The sequence below is a fragment of the Salmo trutta genome, chromosome 8, assembly GCF_901001165.1.
Source record: "Salmo trutta chromosome 8, fSalTru1.1, whole genome shotgun sequence".
NCBI classification, from domain to species: domain Eukaryota; kingdom Metazoa; phylum Chordata; class Actinopteri; order Salmoniformes; family Salmonidae; genus Salmo; species Salmo trutta.
In genome coordinates this window covers 45,733,666-45,751,034 of record NC_042964.1, presented here as the reverse complement: position 1 = coordinate 45,751,034, position 17,369 = coordinate 45,733,666, and positions in this window count along the sequence as shown.

Genomic DNA, 17,369 nt, shown 5'->3' with positions numbered 1-17,369 from the left:
GGACAATATATTGACAGGAAAATATAATTACATCAACTTTTCAAAGCGCTGGTAGTGCATTTTAGATTTTTATCACCTGAGTCATGCGTACAAGATAAAAATACATTCACAAGTTGCATGAATACTTGCTGAACTCGTGCACGTGTTTACATGGTTCTGCACATGCTTCAGGTGATAGAAATCTGAATGCACTACCAGCGCTTTGAAAATATGTCATTCTATTTCCTGTCAATGTATTGTCCCACATTCCTACCTGCAAAAGGACCAGCTGCACAGACAACCGGTAAAGTAGGTTTAAAATGTCATTTTATTCAACATTCTGGCTTGTTGTGAGAGGAAACATTCGTCATCCAAACGCTCATTTATGCCCAACGTTGAATCCACTGCAATTCAATGTTGGGTCTCCAGGCTAGAACCCACCGTTGCATTTCCATTTGCTTGGGTGGGTGGGTGACACAATCACTTGGCCTATGAGCAAAACAAGTCATTCAAGAGCAGCTGAAACAGTCAGTTTCCATCCACTTCCTACAGGCCCTGCGGTATAGGATAACAGTGACATGGTTATTTCTGGCTCTCGCGGGTTTGAATCCCACAGTTCAGGGATGCTGCTGTTTTCAATATTGCTGTGTGGGTGGTACCTGCAGCCAGCCTTTAGCCTTTGAGTCACAATGGAGCTACTGCTGACTACTGTACAGCCGCTTCCATCAAAGTCAAATAATCAATAATACTCCGTACAATTACCAGGAGTGGGATTTCAACCAGTATGTCAGCGAAATACTGTAGGCCTATTTTTCTAATCATATTCATACTATTGTTCAAGTTGAATAAATATATTTTTTTTATATTTTATTCAGCATAACTTGTGCTGCTACAGTGGCAAAGGTCTCTCTTGTTGGAGAGATCCCACTCAAAGAGACTAACCTGGTAAAATACATGTTAAATAAATTACACAATCAAATATAACTGTGGCTGTGTTGTCCTTGTTTCTACCAATGCCCTTGATCCACCTCTCCATTCCCCATCAGCTGTCAGCCTTTACACTGATGGGACGACTTGGAGACTATCAATCATCATCAATCAGGGTGCCCTCTGATCGCCAAACAGAGAACAGTGATGTCTATGCACTGCCCTATGGGAACCAGCTGCTGTCTTTATCGATCAGGTCAATGAAACAGTTCTCCATCTAACGGGGAATGTTCCCAGAATGTTTTTGTCCAGTTACTGTTCAGTTGAGAGATGTGGAGAGAATACACTCTGAACATTGTTGGAATGTTTTCTTAGTCAAGGATGAATATTCCAGCATCTTTCTGAATTGTTTTTTTTTTCTTCCTTGATAAAAGCTTCAACATTCAAGGAGCCTCCCAGCAGAGTACTGAGAGTCTTTCTAGATGGTACCAAGAGTGTCTGTAAAAGTAACATTCTTAAAAATACTCAAACAAGTAGACAAATCGACATTAACCTATCCGACACAATCTGTCAACTAATCTCCTATTCGGGCCAAAGCCACTCTTTGCAGGCCAAACCACTCACAGGATGACATCTCTTCAGTATTTCAGTGGTGTAATTCTGGTTGTGCCCCCCTCTCACACCTGTAAAAGTTCCCGGTCCCTCCTCTGCTGTCTGAGTGTCAGGACGTGTTAAGGATGCCCTCCGTCTCGCTCTCGTTTTGATCTCACTCCGCATCCAAAACAATTTGGCTTCCTCGCATCACCGTGTTCTTCGCCCGTTGCCATCTCTCATTCGTCTGCGAGGTGTCGGAGTACTAAAACTTCATGGTCAAAAGTCCTCAGTCATTTCTGAAAACACAGACAGAGGAGAGGAGAGGAGGAGCACTGTATGGGTGCTTAGACTGTGACAACAGAATCTGAAGGTGCTCTTGGGTAAAGGATCTATTCGTGTCAGTTCATAATTCCGGAGAACTTCAACCAGGTCGTTATTGTAGAGCATAATTGGTTCTTAAAGAGATATGGCTAAGTGAAGGTTTAAATAAGGAAGTGATACAATTTGTAAGAGCGTGGCACTAGCAATACCAGGGTTATGGGTTCGAATTAAGCAGGGGACACACTTACAAAAAAATGTACTCTAATGTAAGTCACCTTGGATAAAATAGTCTTCAAATGGCATATATGAAACTAAGCTCTTAGCTTGAGGATGATAGAAAGCCTTTATTTATAAAGTATTACACATCCTCAGAGTGATGATTACATCAAAAAGCACATGGCGCACATTTTGGCACACTTGACTATGCACGTTTAATTGGCTCCTCTTGCAGCTTTCTGCTGTTCATTGAGGGATCTGGGCTGAGGGAAATACATCATGATCCTAAACATAGCATTATACTCTGTCATTATCATCATCTGTTTTCACATGCATAGACCTACACACGGTGATGAAGATGTTGAAGTGGTGCTTTGAGAGAGAGATTCATTTATAGCACCTGCTGTGGTTCTACAGCGTCTTTGACTAGCTGCTGGAGCCTTTGTGGTTATGGTGGTGAAGAACCCACAGGTGACCATAGAAAGGAAAAGGGGCTTTTTGTTATTGGTCAGCCTCAAAGCCACAACTGATCACTCACATAACAGAGGACAACAGAAACATGTCTGATACAAATCCTGATGCATTTATTTTTTGGTCTGACAAGAGAAAATATAAACTATTGTTACTAAGCCCCTGCAGAGAAACCACATGATCAAATTCACATCACTTTCTTGGTGTGACATCATACGTGGGGGCAGAGCTAGCTTCAAACAGGAAGCTCACCCTGCAAAGCACATAGTAAGATCAGTGACAGCTTTTTTTCTGTTTTAATGTTAAGGTTATAAAACTGTCATAACAAATGCACTGTGCCAAATTGTGATATAAATGTGTATACGTTGTACTGGTGCATCAAAATACATCAAAACAAGTTGCCATGTTTACATTTTGTAATTCTATCTATTTTGCAGTTGTCTTGCTTTACCAACCATACAGTAGCTAGCTAAAGTAGGACAACATGGAGTAGCAAAATTCAGACAGTCTCATAGATAAAGATAAGACAGTCTCATAGATAAAGCTACAACATAAAGCACTAAATAAACTTCAGTTAGTGCTAAATACGGCTGCTAGAATCCTTATTAGAACCCCAAAATGTGATCATATTACTCCAGTGCTAGCCTCCCTACACTGGCTTCCTGTTAAGGCAAGGGCTGATTTCAAGGTTTTACTGCTAACCTACAAAGCATTACATGGGCTTGCTCCTACCTATTCCCGATTTGGTCCTGCCGTACATACCTACACGTACGCTACGGTCACAAGACGCAGGCCTCCTAATTGTCCCTAAAATTTCTAAGCAAACAGCTGGAGGCAGGGCTTTCTCCTATAGAGCTCCATTTTTATGGAATGGTCTGCCTACCCATGTGAGAGACGCAGACTCGGTCTCAACCTTTAAGTCTTTATTGAAGACTTATCTCTTCAGTAGGTCCTATGATTGAGTGTAGTCTGGCCCAGGAGTGTGAAGGTGAATGGAAAGGCACTGGAGCAACGAACCGCTCTTGCAGTCTCTTCCTGGCCGGTTCCCCTCTCTCCACTGGGATTCTCTGCCTCTAACCCTATTACAGGGGCTGAGTCACTGGCTTACTGGTGCTCTTCCATGCCGTCCCTAGGAGGGGTGCGTCACTTTAGTTGGTTGAGTCACTGACGTGGTCTTCCTGTCTGAGTTGCCCCCCCCCCCCCCTCTTGGGTTGTGCCGTGGCGGAGATCTTTGTGGGCTATACTCGGCCTTGTCTCAGGATGGTAAATTGGTGGTTGAAGATGTCCCTCCAGTGGTGTGGGGGCTGTGCTTTGGTAAAGTGGGTGGGGTTATATCCTGCCTGTTTGGCCCTGTCTGGGGGTATCATCGGATGGGGCCACAGTGTCTCCTGACCCCTCCTGTCTCAGCCTCCAGTATTTATGCTGCAGTAGTTTATGTGTCGGGGGGCTAGGGTCTGTCTGTTATATCTGGAGTATTTCTCCTGTCTTATCCGGTGTCCTGTGTGAATTTAAGTATGTTCTCTCTAATTCTTTCTTTCTTTCTCTCTCTTGGAGGACCTGAGCCCTAGGACCATGCCTCAGGACTACCTGGCATGATGACTCCTTGTTGTCCCCAGTCCACCTAGCCATGCTGCTGCTCCAGTTTCAACTGTTCTGCCTGCGGCTATGGAACCCTAACCTGTTCACTGTGATTACTATTATTTGACCATGCTGGTCATTTATGAACATTTGAACATCTTGGCCATGTTCTGTTATAATCTCCACCCGGCACAGCCAGAAGAGGACTGGCCACCCCTCATAGCCTGGTTCCTCTCTAGGTTTCTTCCTAGGTTCTGGCCTTGCTAGGGAGTTTTTCCTAGCCACCGTGCTTCTACACCTATATTGCTTGCTGTTTGGGGTTTTAGGCTGGGTTTCTGTTTAGCACTTTGATATATCAGCTGATGTAAGAAGGGCTATATAAATACATTTGATTTGACTTGTCCAATGGAGGAAAGAGATCCATAATAATGTCATTAGTACTGTTATGAATACTGTTATTAGTAATGTTATTATTACTGTTATTAATACTGTTATTAATACTGTTATTAACACTTATTAACACTTATTAATACTGTTATTAACACTGTTATTAGTACTGTTATTAATACTGTTATTAACACTGCTATTAGTAATGTTATTAGTAATGTTATGAATACTGTTATTAGTACTGTTATTAGTACTGGTATTACCACTGTTATTAGTACTGTTATTAATACTGTTATTAATACTGTTATTAGTACTGTTATTAGTACTGTTGTTAATACTGTTATTAGTACTGTTATTAATACTGTTATTTGAGTTAATTAAGAAAACGTGGGAGACTTTTTGAATTTCCATCCTGTAACCTCTTCAGACATCTATCCAACATATTAGCCCAATACATGATACATTTCTGAAATCCTCAGATGTTTCCTAATCACACAAATGTAATTGAATTGTCATTGGGGTACAATTAGGACTATAATAATGGTGTCCCAGTTTATCTAATCTGCTGTACCCAGTCTACCAAATGTGAACTGAAAATATGGTTTTGACTTAGTGTACTCAAAAGGGTGTGTCATGCCTCCTGGTGAATATATCAACATTTTTGGTGTTCGATTATGAAACATCTTGAGGATTTCAGATATGTATTACGTGTTGGCTAATATGTTGGTTAGATGGTGAAAGAGGTTACAGAAGACAGGAAATTAAAACAGTTTCCCACTGAATTCTCCTCTGTATGTCTGTCTTTTTACCATGTGTTGTTTCTTCATCACTAGTATTCAAGGCATTCAAGATTTAGTCTGTTTTAACCATTGTGTTCACAAAATTATGTTTTTGCAATTATTATTATTTCACTTTAATCTCGGAGAATACCAGCCTTCCCCTGCTGTTTATGTATCGCTTTTGATTCAGCGTCTCAAACGTTTAATTGGAAAACATTTCACAAAAAACGCATACGGCTATAAATTTGAAAAAGGGCTGTTTTTGGAAGTTAATTAAGATGTATAACTAAGCGATTGCAATTAATACTTTCGCACAGTTCATTGGTCTGACGGATGACAAGCAATGCTAGCAGTCGCCGGGATTATAATTAACAAACTCAATTCAGCCTAATTAACACATTTTTTCTTTCTTGCTTTACCCAACCCATGGGACAGACGGAAATGGAGAGATGGAAAGAATAGAGTACAGCCCTCCAGGTCATTACACAGATGAAGACACTGGGGGTTATACGGACAGTACGGTGTGTGACGCTGAGAGGCTCCGTTGCCGTGGGACCGCTGTGGGGTGTATGAATCAAAACGTACCCCTGCAATTCGTCCTTCACTTTGACGCCCGGCTGTTGGAATTACGTCTGTCGCAGCCGGTTTGACGGTCACCGAAATGAATGAATGAATGGTTTTATGTGATAACGAACGGTGGGTGGGGGACAGAAAAGGCTTCAGGGCGGTGTGTCTACTGTCTACTGTGTTGGATCTAACGCACGGAGAGTGTTGTCTTTTGAAAATAAATTAATCAAGGTTTTATGTCACATAATTTCAATTCCATTTCCAATTAATGAAGGTTTTATGTCACATGATTTCAATTCCATTTCCATAGGTAGTTGTTTTGACCAAAAGACACATTTGCTCCCAAATGGACTCCTTCCCTTTTCCTCCTAGGCCCTTAACCAAAATGGGCTCATTATCATATTACTCATACCTGTTCCAATCCTCTCAGATCTACACAGGTGCCTCAGGGTAGGGGATGGGGGTTGGTTTAGGACTCCCTATTCCCTATTTTCTCCTCCACAATTCACCTAGACCTGATTATAGGCCTACATCAACACCATTATCTATTGTAGCGATACTAGTGATAATGCATTAGCGAATGGCCCTGACGGAATACATTTGATCATATAACTCTAATAACTCTTAACTCTATGTTATATGGTTCCTTTAGTGTACCTGGTTTAGTGCCGTCACGGTGTCTTGGTTCGTCTGGGCCTGTCTGCCAGCGTAACCTATCTATCAAGGCTGCTCTGTCAGTCCCACCGGGAGCACTGTTCCTCCAAGGTCTTCTTAGACATGAGTGAGTGACCACATCTCACTCCTTTTCGTCTCACTTAGAGGAGCGGGGCGAAGACGGGAGTAGAGAACTGAATAATATCTCCATAAGAAAGCATACAGATCTAGAGGAGAGATGCTAGACCCTTTTGCAGTCGTATAATCCTTGACTGTGGTACTGGGTTTGGAGAATGTTATTTATAAATTACAGTGATCTTTTCCCTAACCTCCTCTTTGAGATAATGTGTATTGTGAGTATTCTGGAGCAAAATGACAAGAGAGCATCACCCAGGTGGGTGCTACACATTGGTAATGGAAGGAGTGCTGTGAATTCCCCTCATGCAATGCAAAGCACTATCAGTTAGAGAAAAGGCGCTATATAAATGCAAATCATTCTTCTGGGGTGGAAAATAAGTCCCTTCAACAGTGGCATATTCTTGTTCTTTCCCCATGATACAAGCTTGATTAATGGGAAACTCAAAAGCCCTTGGTTTTAGCAGAACCCCGGCTCAGGCCAGTTAATTGTTGACATTTGATTGCAGAGGGCTTCTTTTTATGACAATTAAAACTTTATATGGCACGGGCACCTCACACTGTTTCTATGACAACCCCGTTTTTAGATGTATTACTGCATGGTCCTCTCACTATGCAAATGCACTCTGATTGACACAGAGTAAAGAATTCATCATGCTTCGCTGAGATGCGCAGATGTTGACTCGTGAGCTTGCCAAAAGCTCCTCTCGCCACTGTTTCCTTGGCCCCGAACCAAATTCCCAATTTGTTTATGCTATTATGTTTATAAAGGGTAGCATTTCCACATGAATATCAATATTTCAGGCACAGAGGAGGGAAGGAAAGTGGTATACGTTCGTTAGTATTGGCGTGGCTCACGTGCACCGTGGGCCAGTAGTGTATAGTATGGAGAGTAGATGAATGGTCTCCATTTTGAATGCAATTTCACCCATCTGTTTTTTCGGTGCCAATATCACAAAAGGGGTATTTTTAGAGGCCGCTGCTTATCCTCGCCTCGCCTCGGGGCTAATGTTAAATGAACAGATCCATCAACAGGAATTTGGGAGGAGAGCAGAGGACACAGAAGCAGCGTCGACTCCCTCCTGCCAAATGCGAGATTCCAAAGCCATTCCCATTAGTATAACTGACTGTAGCTGGAGGAGAAACAGCAGCATTTTAACGTGACAGCGCTTATTAGGGAGGGAGCGGCTCTGTAATCGCTATGGTACAGTAAATACATCTATAGCATTTGTAGAGTTTAATGGACAACATAAAAAAATGAAGCTAGATAAGTCTTAACTACTTAGTTTAACTAACTAAGTACAAACTACTAATTCTACATGTTCTATAGCCACAGGAGGTTGGTGGCACCTTAATTGGGGAGGACGGGCTCCTGGTAATGGCTGGAGTGGAATCAGTGGACTGGTATCAAATACATGAAACACATGGTTTGATGCCATTCCATTCACTCCGTTCAAGTCATTATTATGAGCCGTCCTCCCCTCAGCAGCCTCCACTGGTACAGCTACATAGACATGTGTAGTAGATGGAGGGGGGATAATGTGGATAATGTTTGTGTATGGTTAGGTGGAATACCATAGGGATGTAATTTAGTATACTGTAAACATTAACCAAGTTATTCATTCTAAGTACGTTTACTGTGTACACAGTGCTAGATCACAGCTCCTCCATCTGCCTTTGATGACCTATTTAGATCAGATGGGAGAACAAACTCGCAGGTTAATTACTCATAATACACCTTGTCTTTTCAATATCTGAACTAAGATGGAGGCGGGGGGAGCGGCGCTAAGTGGCTAATGACGTAATGATATAAATAAACAAAGTCATCATCGTTCACTATTCCTCCAAACACAAATCCCCCTATACCACAATTCATCAGTGGTCTAAATCACTGCAACGGAGGCGTGTTTGGTCTTTAATGCCTGCCTAATGTACGACGTGCACTGTTACTACTGCCATTAGATACCCGTTTGCCATGCGAAATGCTATAATCAGTTATGAGAGGTCGCACGGCTACATGAGAGATACGGGCCTATCTGTCGTGCGTGGCGCGCGTTAGCGTGGTCCTCGCCATCGGAGAATGACAGATACACAGCAGTGATTTAAGCCACAGGTGGACAGGACCAGCCATTCCAATCATTCCCAATATAAGTCCTAGTCGTTCCCGCCAGCGGGATAGATAGTGGGAAATGAGAGAGGGAGCAAGGGGGAGAGTACATGGCCTGTGGAGAGTACATGAAGAATAATGCAAGTCATTTAGAGATGGAAAGACAACATAGATATAACGTAGAGGTCCCCTTACTAGTGATGCATCTCAATTATCTAAAATGGCTTCCTCTCTTCCATCCATTGTCACTAACCTAAGACAAGTGAACAGATGAGAGCAAACTTGGTAGGCATCTCCCATATTGCTTTCACCAAGCAGTTCTTGCTTGTGTTTTCATATTAGAGGAAGGTATAAGGGCTCAAGGAAAGGAGGCCACGTATGACTATTGAGATACATCCCAGGTAGATTTGAATATTTTCCCGGTATTTTACAAATGTTCCATCCGAGAATAAATCACTTTTCTCCTGGGTTAACCCGGTATTTCCCGCCAAATCCGGAAGTGTCATTCAAAAGCATTATAAAGCATATAAATAGGCCTAATTCTAGATTTGTTGAGAGCTTTGATGGAAAATTCAAGTCTGATCCTACCTGAGCCTGATGAGCCCTACATTAAATACATTTTATGAGCCCTATATTAAAGAAATTTAATGAGCCCAAGCCCAAAAAGCCCAAATGATTGTGCCGTTATCCAATACATATATGATATAGGCCAGTGGTGTAAAGTACTTAGGTAAAAATACTTTAAAGTACTACTTAAGTCGTTTTTGGGGTATCTGTACTTTACTAAACTACATTACTAAAGAAAATGTTGTACTTTTAACTCCATACATTTTCCCTGACACCCAAAAATACTAGTTACATTTTCAATGCTTAGCAGAACCTGGAAAATTGTCCAATTCACACATTTATCAAGAGAACATCCATGGTCATCCCTACTGCCCCTGATCTGGTGGACTCACTAAACACACATGCTTTTTCATTTGTAAAATATGTTTGAGTGTTGGAGTGTGCCCCTGGCTATCTGTAAATAAAAATAAAAAAAATAAAATGGTGCCGTTTGGTTTGCTTAATATAAGCAATTTGAAATGATTTATACTTTTACTTTTAGGAATTACATTTACTTTTGATACTTAAGTATTTTTAAAACCTAATACTTTTAGACTTTTACTCAAGTAGTATTTTACTGGGTGACTTTCACTTTTACTTGAGTCATTTTATTTTAAGGTTTCTTTACTTTTACTACAGTATGACAATTGGGTACTTTTTCCACCACTGATATTGGCTACTGCATGACAGAAAAACATAAAAACCCATAGATGTAGCTAGCTATATGCTCTCTTGGGTAAATGAATGAAACTAGCTCCAGTAGGCTAATCTTTTTTAGTGGGAACTGTATTACTGTACTGTATTGTATTATACTGTATTATATATGGACTGGAATTACGCACAGTCAAACCATGATAAAGCAGGGAGAGAACGTGCAATTCTGGTGCAGCACATGCGGCCTACAAAGTTACAATTATAGGCTAGCAAATTTTATTTTATACTGAACAAAAATATAAACGCAACCTGTAAAGTATTGGTCCCATGTTTCATGAGCTGAAACAAAAGATCCCAGAAATTGTCCATATGCACAGAAAGCTTATTTCTCGCAAATCCCTGTTAGTGAGCCTTTCTCCTTTGCCAAGATAATTCATCCACCTGACAGGTGAGGCATATCAAGAAGCTGATTAAACAGTATGATCATTACACAGGTGCACCTTGTGCTGGGAACAATAAAAGTCCACTCTAAAAGGAGCAGGTTAGTCACACAACACAGTGCCACAGATGTCTCAAGTTTTGAGGGAGTGTTCAATTGGCATGTTGACTGCTGGAATGTTCACCAGAGCTGTTGCCAGATAATTGAATGTTAATTTCTCTATCATGAAATGCCTCCAACGTCATTTTAGAGAATTTGGCAATATGTCCAACTGACCTCACAACCTCAGATCACGTGTAACCACTCCAGCCCAGCACCTCCACATCCGGCTTCCTCACCTGCGGTGCAGAATCATTTCTGCACAAACTGTCAGAAACGGTCTCAGGGAAGCTCATGTGCCTGCTTGTCGTCCTCACCAGGGTCTTGACCCGACTGCAGTTTCTGCGTCATTACCGACTTCAGTAAGCAAATGTTTACCTTCAATGGCCACTGGCACGCTGGAGAAGGGTGCTCCTCAAGGATGAATCCCGGTTTAAATTGTACCGGCAAGACAGCGTGTATGGCATCATGTGGGAGAGCGGTTTTCTGATGTCAACGTTGTGAACAGAGTGCCCCATGGTGGAGGTGGGGTTATGGTATGGGCAGGCATAAACTTCAGACAACGAACACAATTGCATTTTATCGATGTCAATTTGAATGCACAGAGATACTGTGACAAGATCCTGAGTCCCATTGTCTTGCCACCATCACCTCATGTTTCAGCATGATAATACATGGCCCTATGTCACAAGGATCTGTACACAATTCCTGGAAGCTAAAAATGTCCCATTTCTTCCATGTCACCCATTGAGCATGTTTGGGACGCTCTGGATCAACGTGAAAAACAGAGTGTTCCAGTTCCCCCCAATATCTATAAACTTCGCATAGCCATTGAAGAGGAGTGGAACAACATTCCAAAGGCCACAATCAACAGCCTGATGAACTCTATGCGAAGCAGATGTGTTGCACTGCATATCACTATTCCCAGTCATATGAAATCCATAGATTAGGGCCTAATTAATTTTTTACTATTGACTTATTTCCTTATATGAACTGTAACTCAGTAAAATCTTTGAAATTGTTGCGTGTTACGTTTATATTTTTGTTCAGTGTCATTTAGAAATATAATACGGCCTATTTGTATAATTAGTAAGCGGACGCATATATACTTTTCATAATATTTCCTCCTCTTTCTCTCTCTATTGTTGCTTCATTCCTTCTTCGCTATCAACAGTTAAATGAAATAGGTTTTGTTGTCCTTATCTTCATCATTCTAATGACATTGTTGAATAATATAGGACTAGAATTAGATGCAGAATGCTTTCACTTCTCTTCAGGAACATTAAATGGTTATGGGTCTGAATAAATACCTGCTATAGCCTACAGCCAATGTGCATTCACTCTTCTTTCAAACTACCTGTGAGTTCTGTTGGCTGCTGTATTTAACATTCAGCAAACAAAAGCTTGCATCCCTTTTCGAAGTGTCTACATGTATATATCAATCTAGAACAGGATTATCTATTTTGGATGCAATTTCAATAGAGTTGATGGAGAGTGACTATCCAATCTAGTAATAGTAGGCTTACATTAGTCTGCAAATGTGATAATAGATGCATTTAATCATTTGTTATAAAGGTAAATTTATTTGTGAAAAACTTGCTTCCCCAAACTTGAAACTCACATGACACATGCTAATACCTAGACTAGAAGCTATCTAGCTAGCTAATGTTGGCAAACTTAGTCAAGTTGCACCTGGTTAACGTAACAGCTAAACTAAACTCAAAATCGACTTTCCAGTGATAAAATGACCGGAGCATATCCTGTACTGATAGCTGTCTGGGTTCAGGTCTTGGTGTGCAAAAATATTTATTCGCTTGAGTCTTATCTCCATCGTGTTTCAAGATTGCAGGTAATCTGTAAAAGTATTTATTTCCCGTTTTCTTTCCTGCCTTTTTAAAGAAGCCAAATACTGCACAAAAATTGACCGTGGTGATGAATCACCTACTTTTAAGCACTGTTATCATGAAGCTTGGGATTGCCACTCAGCTGTTGTTGTCGAAATAATTGATGCAGTGGATTCCAACATGGCCGCCAGGAGGTGTCGTGCGTCAACTGGCAACGCTCTATAACGGGGCTCGCATCCATTTCTTCAATTTCTCACTCTTCAGCTTGCCTGAAGGAAGAACGTGTCATGCAATTTACAAACTTTTCAAGCTTACGAAGGCTACGATATTCGGCTCCGACTTAGCTGTCCGTTAGTGGGGAGAGAGATGGCCAGTGGTAAGAGTAAGTTAAAAAAGCCAAGTTTGAATCTCCGACTGTGTCCTAGGGCATGTGGTTTCTCAATGGAAATTAAATATACTCACGAGTGCTGTCCTGTTGCCTGGGTGGAAAGACGCTCAGGAGGCCTTGGCTCGGACCAGTTTGTGTGACCATTGTCTCCGGCTGGGTTCAACTTCCATTGGGAGTCGGGCTAACTTTGTGAGGAAGATTGGTGGTCAGACCTGATATGGGTGTCATCCCAGTCGAGTGAGGCTCATTCCTATTTCTCTTGCGGTGTTCAGAGTCCGTATTCCGGGGATGATATACTATCCCTGATTGGCTCTGGAGGGTTTTCAGAGTGTGAGTCTGATGACATCAGCCCGGGGGCGGCCTGAAGCCCCGGCTATGGATTCGATGGGGGAGAGTTAACCATTGGTGGTGAATGTACCTTTAATGGCGTTTTTTCCCCCGCAGCGGACTTCCTCCAGGTTTGGGGGAAAGTATATACTTTCTGTCCCTGCGGCGGTGAAGCATCGCTTACTCCTGTTTAAAGATTTTGCCAATGAGTGGCGAGTTACACAGATCTAGAGGTTAACAAGGGGGCTAATACTAGCACGGTGCTTCCAAATAAACAGCGCCGGTTCTCGGGATTCCTGAGAGGGAAAGGCAGATTTATTTGGATGAGCCAGTTTCGCCTGGTATCAGCATACACAGTTCCTTCTCCACGTTCAGACACACAGATGTCATGAGTGGTGGATATGAAACATGCATGACAAAAAATAATAATTATCCCAGGGTGGCGCTCTGCCACTTCAGGACATAATGTATGGGAGACTGGCAGCGTGCTCCATCCAGTGGAGGGCATTTGCAGTTTCACCGTGGGGGATGGGGGGTATGGTCTGCAGTTCGCTGTGCATCCTCCTCCTTTTCGTGGTGTCATTATGTCAATGGTCCTCAAGGTCCTAGCGCCTCCTTCAAAAGCAGGCTGTTCGGGTGATCTCCGTGTCAGAAGTACAGAGCGGTTGGTACAGCTGGCACTTCTTAGTTCCCTAGAGCGATGGAACGATGCGTCCCATCCTGGACATGTTTGTTTTTAAAGAAGCATCTCAAGGTGGGAGAATTTAGCACCCACAACCGCAGATATGGAATCTAAGGGTTGGGCCCCTGAAAGGTTGAATTTGATGGCCAGGGGTTTACCCTCAAACATGATTATGACTGTACAGTCAACGCGTGCGCCGAGAGTGTTGTATACATACATATAAGTGGTGTGAGTTTGAGGGTTTGTGTCACATTATAGGAGTTTCTCCTTTTCAGAGCCTTTGGTGGACAACTTGATGTTCTTGCAAGAGCTTTTTGAGCAGAGCCTTTCTTTTTCTACATTGAAGGTTTATATGGCAGCCAACTCGGCGTGTCTTGTAGGGACTGATGGCTCTACCCCAGGTTCTCATCCTCTGGAGGTGCACGTCCTGAAAGGCGTGTGTCAGCTCAGACCAGTGTCTAAGCCTATGGCATCGACCTGGGACCTAGCTTTCGTCCTGAACCACCTGAAGGTCCTTTCTTACAATACTGTCCTGCTCAGGGCCTTGGCGTCGGCCAAGTGCATTGGGGATCTGCACGCGTTGTCAGTACACCCTTCCTGTTTGGAGTTTGTACATGGTGACTCCAAAGTGATGTTACGTCCTAATTTAGCTTTTTCTCCCAAGGTCATGCCTATGTCTTACAGGTCCCTGGCTTTCGAGCTGTTCCCTTTCTCACCTTTGTTTGCTTCCAGTCAACAATGGAGGTTGCATAGCCTGTGTCCGGTGCATGCTTTATGCCCTTATATGGATTGGCCAAGGATATCCGCATTTGTGACCAGCTTTTTGTCTATTTCGCCAATCCAGCTCAGGGTAGGGTGCTTCTAAGCGAATTGGGCTGCCATGGTTCGTCGATGAGGCGGCGAGCAAATGTGCAAGTCACAGCAGGTGCCCAGTTGTTCCTTGTGTGAGTTCTGGTATTCCAGTCTCCTCAGGTCTCGGGTGTAGGGACTTGGGCTGCCGTGGTTGAAGTTAGGCAGCATTTGGTCTGGGTTACCACAGTTTCCCTGTGGGTTTGAGCTTTGGGTGCCTTGATGTGCGGCTGCGTGCATTTATCAGGGTTACCACAGTTCCCTGCCACCGTTCCCTGTTGGTTTACCAAGTCCCAACAGGTGTTCTGTTGTTTTGGACTTGTGGTTCCTTGTACGACATTTCAGGGTTGCAAGGTAAGTATCATTCTTGCAACCGTGGGGTCTAGGGACTTGGGCTGCAGTGGCAGCGTGTCAGTGTGCATAGCCAATTTGCAGCAGGTTCTGGTTCCCTATATGGGGCTCTGACAGTTCAGGCTTCTCGGGTCGGTATTAGGGAAAACTTTGACTTCTGTAACCCATTTTTTGGAGTCGGTCGAACCTGTGTGTGCTTGGGCTACTGTGGGCTCCTAGTTTGGTACCCTCTGAGCTGGGTTGAGGTGTGATTGTATGTCCCCATAGTATGTTATACTGACTGAAGGGAGCATACAGTTATGAATATAACTATTGTTCCCTGAAGGAGGGAACAAGGTATAACATTGGGCAAGCTGGAGAGTGGTACTGAATTGAGCAAATGGATGCAAGCTCCGTTATTATAGCCAGGAAGGCGTGGCTTCCGAGGGTAGGCTTGGCATCCATTGGCACGTTGGGCGGGATTTCAGTATGCTTCAGCTGAACAGGATTGGTCATTGACTACCCGTAGTATGTTAGACCTTGTTCCTTCCTTCAGGGAACAGTAGCTACATTCACAACTGTTTGATATTTCATCATCTGGGGATATAGGCTTTCAGATGTGATTTATCCCTGTTATATCTACATTCTCTAATTACCACAATATTGGAAATGATTTGCCAATATCAAAGCTATTGATTGGACCGGATGTCATCAGCCACCCATCGTACCAAACTGCCCGTGTATGGAACCCATCAGTAACCATGGACACAGTCACAACTGACAGAGGTATTGGAGCCCATAGTGTGAAACCATCACCTCTGACCTCACTATGAACTGCGGAGTGGTGATGCTGGATTCGGAATAGGCTGAGCACTCTACCCACTTCCTGTACAGAACTGTTCAGCCTAGGGGGGAGGAAATGAACACTACCCCTCCGTGATACCATTGATTCATTAAACTGTTAGGGCTCAGGCCTGGGACTTGCTGCTTCGGTCGCCCCCATCAATTTACAGGACGTTAGTGTTTCGGTGGGTTTAATTGGGTATTGATTTGCAGCCTAGAGATATCTGACCTTGTCAAGTGTGTCAAGCTGGTGTTGGGATTGTGCCACCGCCACACAATAAAGACCAAAGATAATTTTGCTTTGTCACTTATACGGTGGTCATATATACGCCAAATGATACATTCAGAGGTACAGTATGGCATGTTGTGTGGGTGTGCGTGTGTGTGTGAGTGTGTGTGTATTTGATACTCCAGTACAATACTGGATTTGAAGGTTGCCCATGTAACTGTATCTTTCCCTTTATATAAAATAGAGAACAAGATGTTTAACAAGGACAGAGTTCTGTCCTGCATTATTTGTTTGTTGATTGTCCTTCTCTATTCTCTATCCACTTCTAAAGTCAGTCCACTTCTAAACTCAGTGGCCTGGTGGGTATTCAGGATCGCTCAAATCGTTACATAAGAAAGAACACATAAATATATATATATATATATATATAGTTAAATCAGCATCGTGAATCAAGATTTACAATAACGGCACAGTACACTCTGTAACGGTGGTGCATCATCTCAATCACAACCCATGGATAGCAGCCCTGCCTTAGCCTCCATCTAGACTTCAATTTACTGCACAGCTTTTCAGTCATCTACCCCAAGATGGATAGAGAGCTAGTATTGGGCGGCAGATGCAAATATGGACAGTTCACCTTGAACAAAGCGTTCGATAAGGCAGGGCCGATGATTAATAGATGGCTGAGCAGTCAATATCCCTTAGCCTGAGGCCCGGGCCATTTAGTCGGGTTAAGCACGACACAAACACTTTGTTATGATAACAAATGATGCAGTCGTGGTAATGGAGCTTTTATTTGCTGTATGGAGCGATCTGTGCTGTGAGCTCTTTTGAAATACGATTCATTCCGCTCAAGGTTGACAAATAAAGCCTTAATTGAGGGAAATCTACATTTCAAAAGCCAATGTGTGCTTCCGCTAATGGACCTTGTGATGGTTGTTGGTAGAAGACAGTCATTTACAAGCCATATTTTGACATTAGTGGGAAAAATGGAAAGCGTCTGTTTCTGTGTTAATCCAACCATTGAATAAATAGGAAACAAGTAAATGGAGTTTTATTAGGAACAAAGTCACAAGAACTAGAACATTGCATATTATTGCATTGTATTATAATCAATATTGAGTGGGAAAAATGTTGTTAGTTCATGAATACTGTTGATGTAAAAGTAATAAAACAATAAAGGGAGTGTATTTCCTTGGATATCAGGGGCTTGTCGCAGGACCATACGTGTGGTGAATCTTCCCAGGCGAGGTCACCTTAAACACATTATGGTTTAACGTGGTTGACCGGGCGGTTTTAGCCAGGGATTAGCATTGTGATGTTGGTTGAAAATGAACTTAATGTTTCTAGATATATAAATAAAA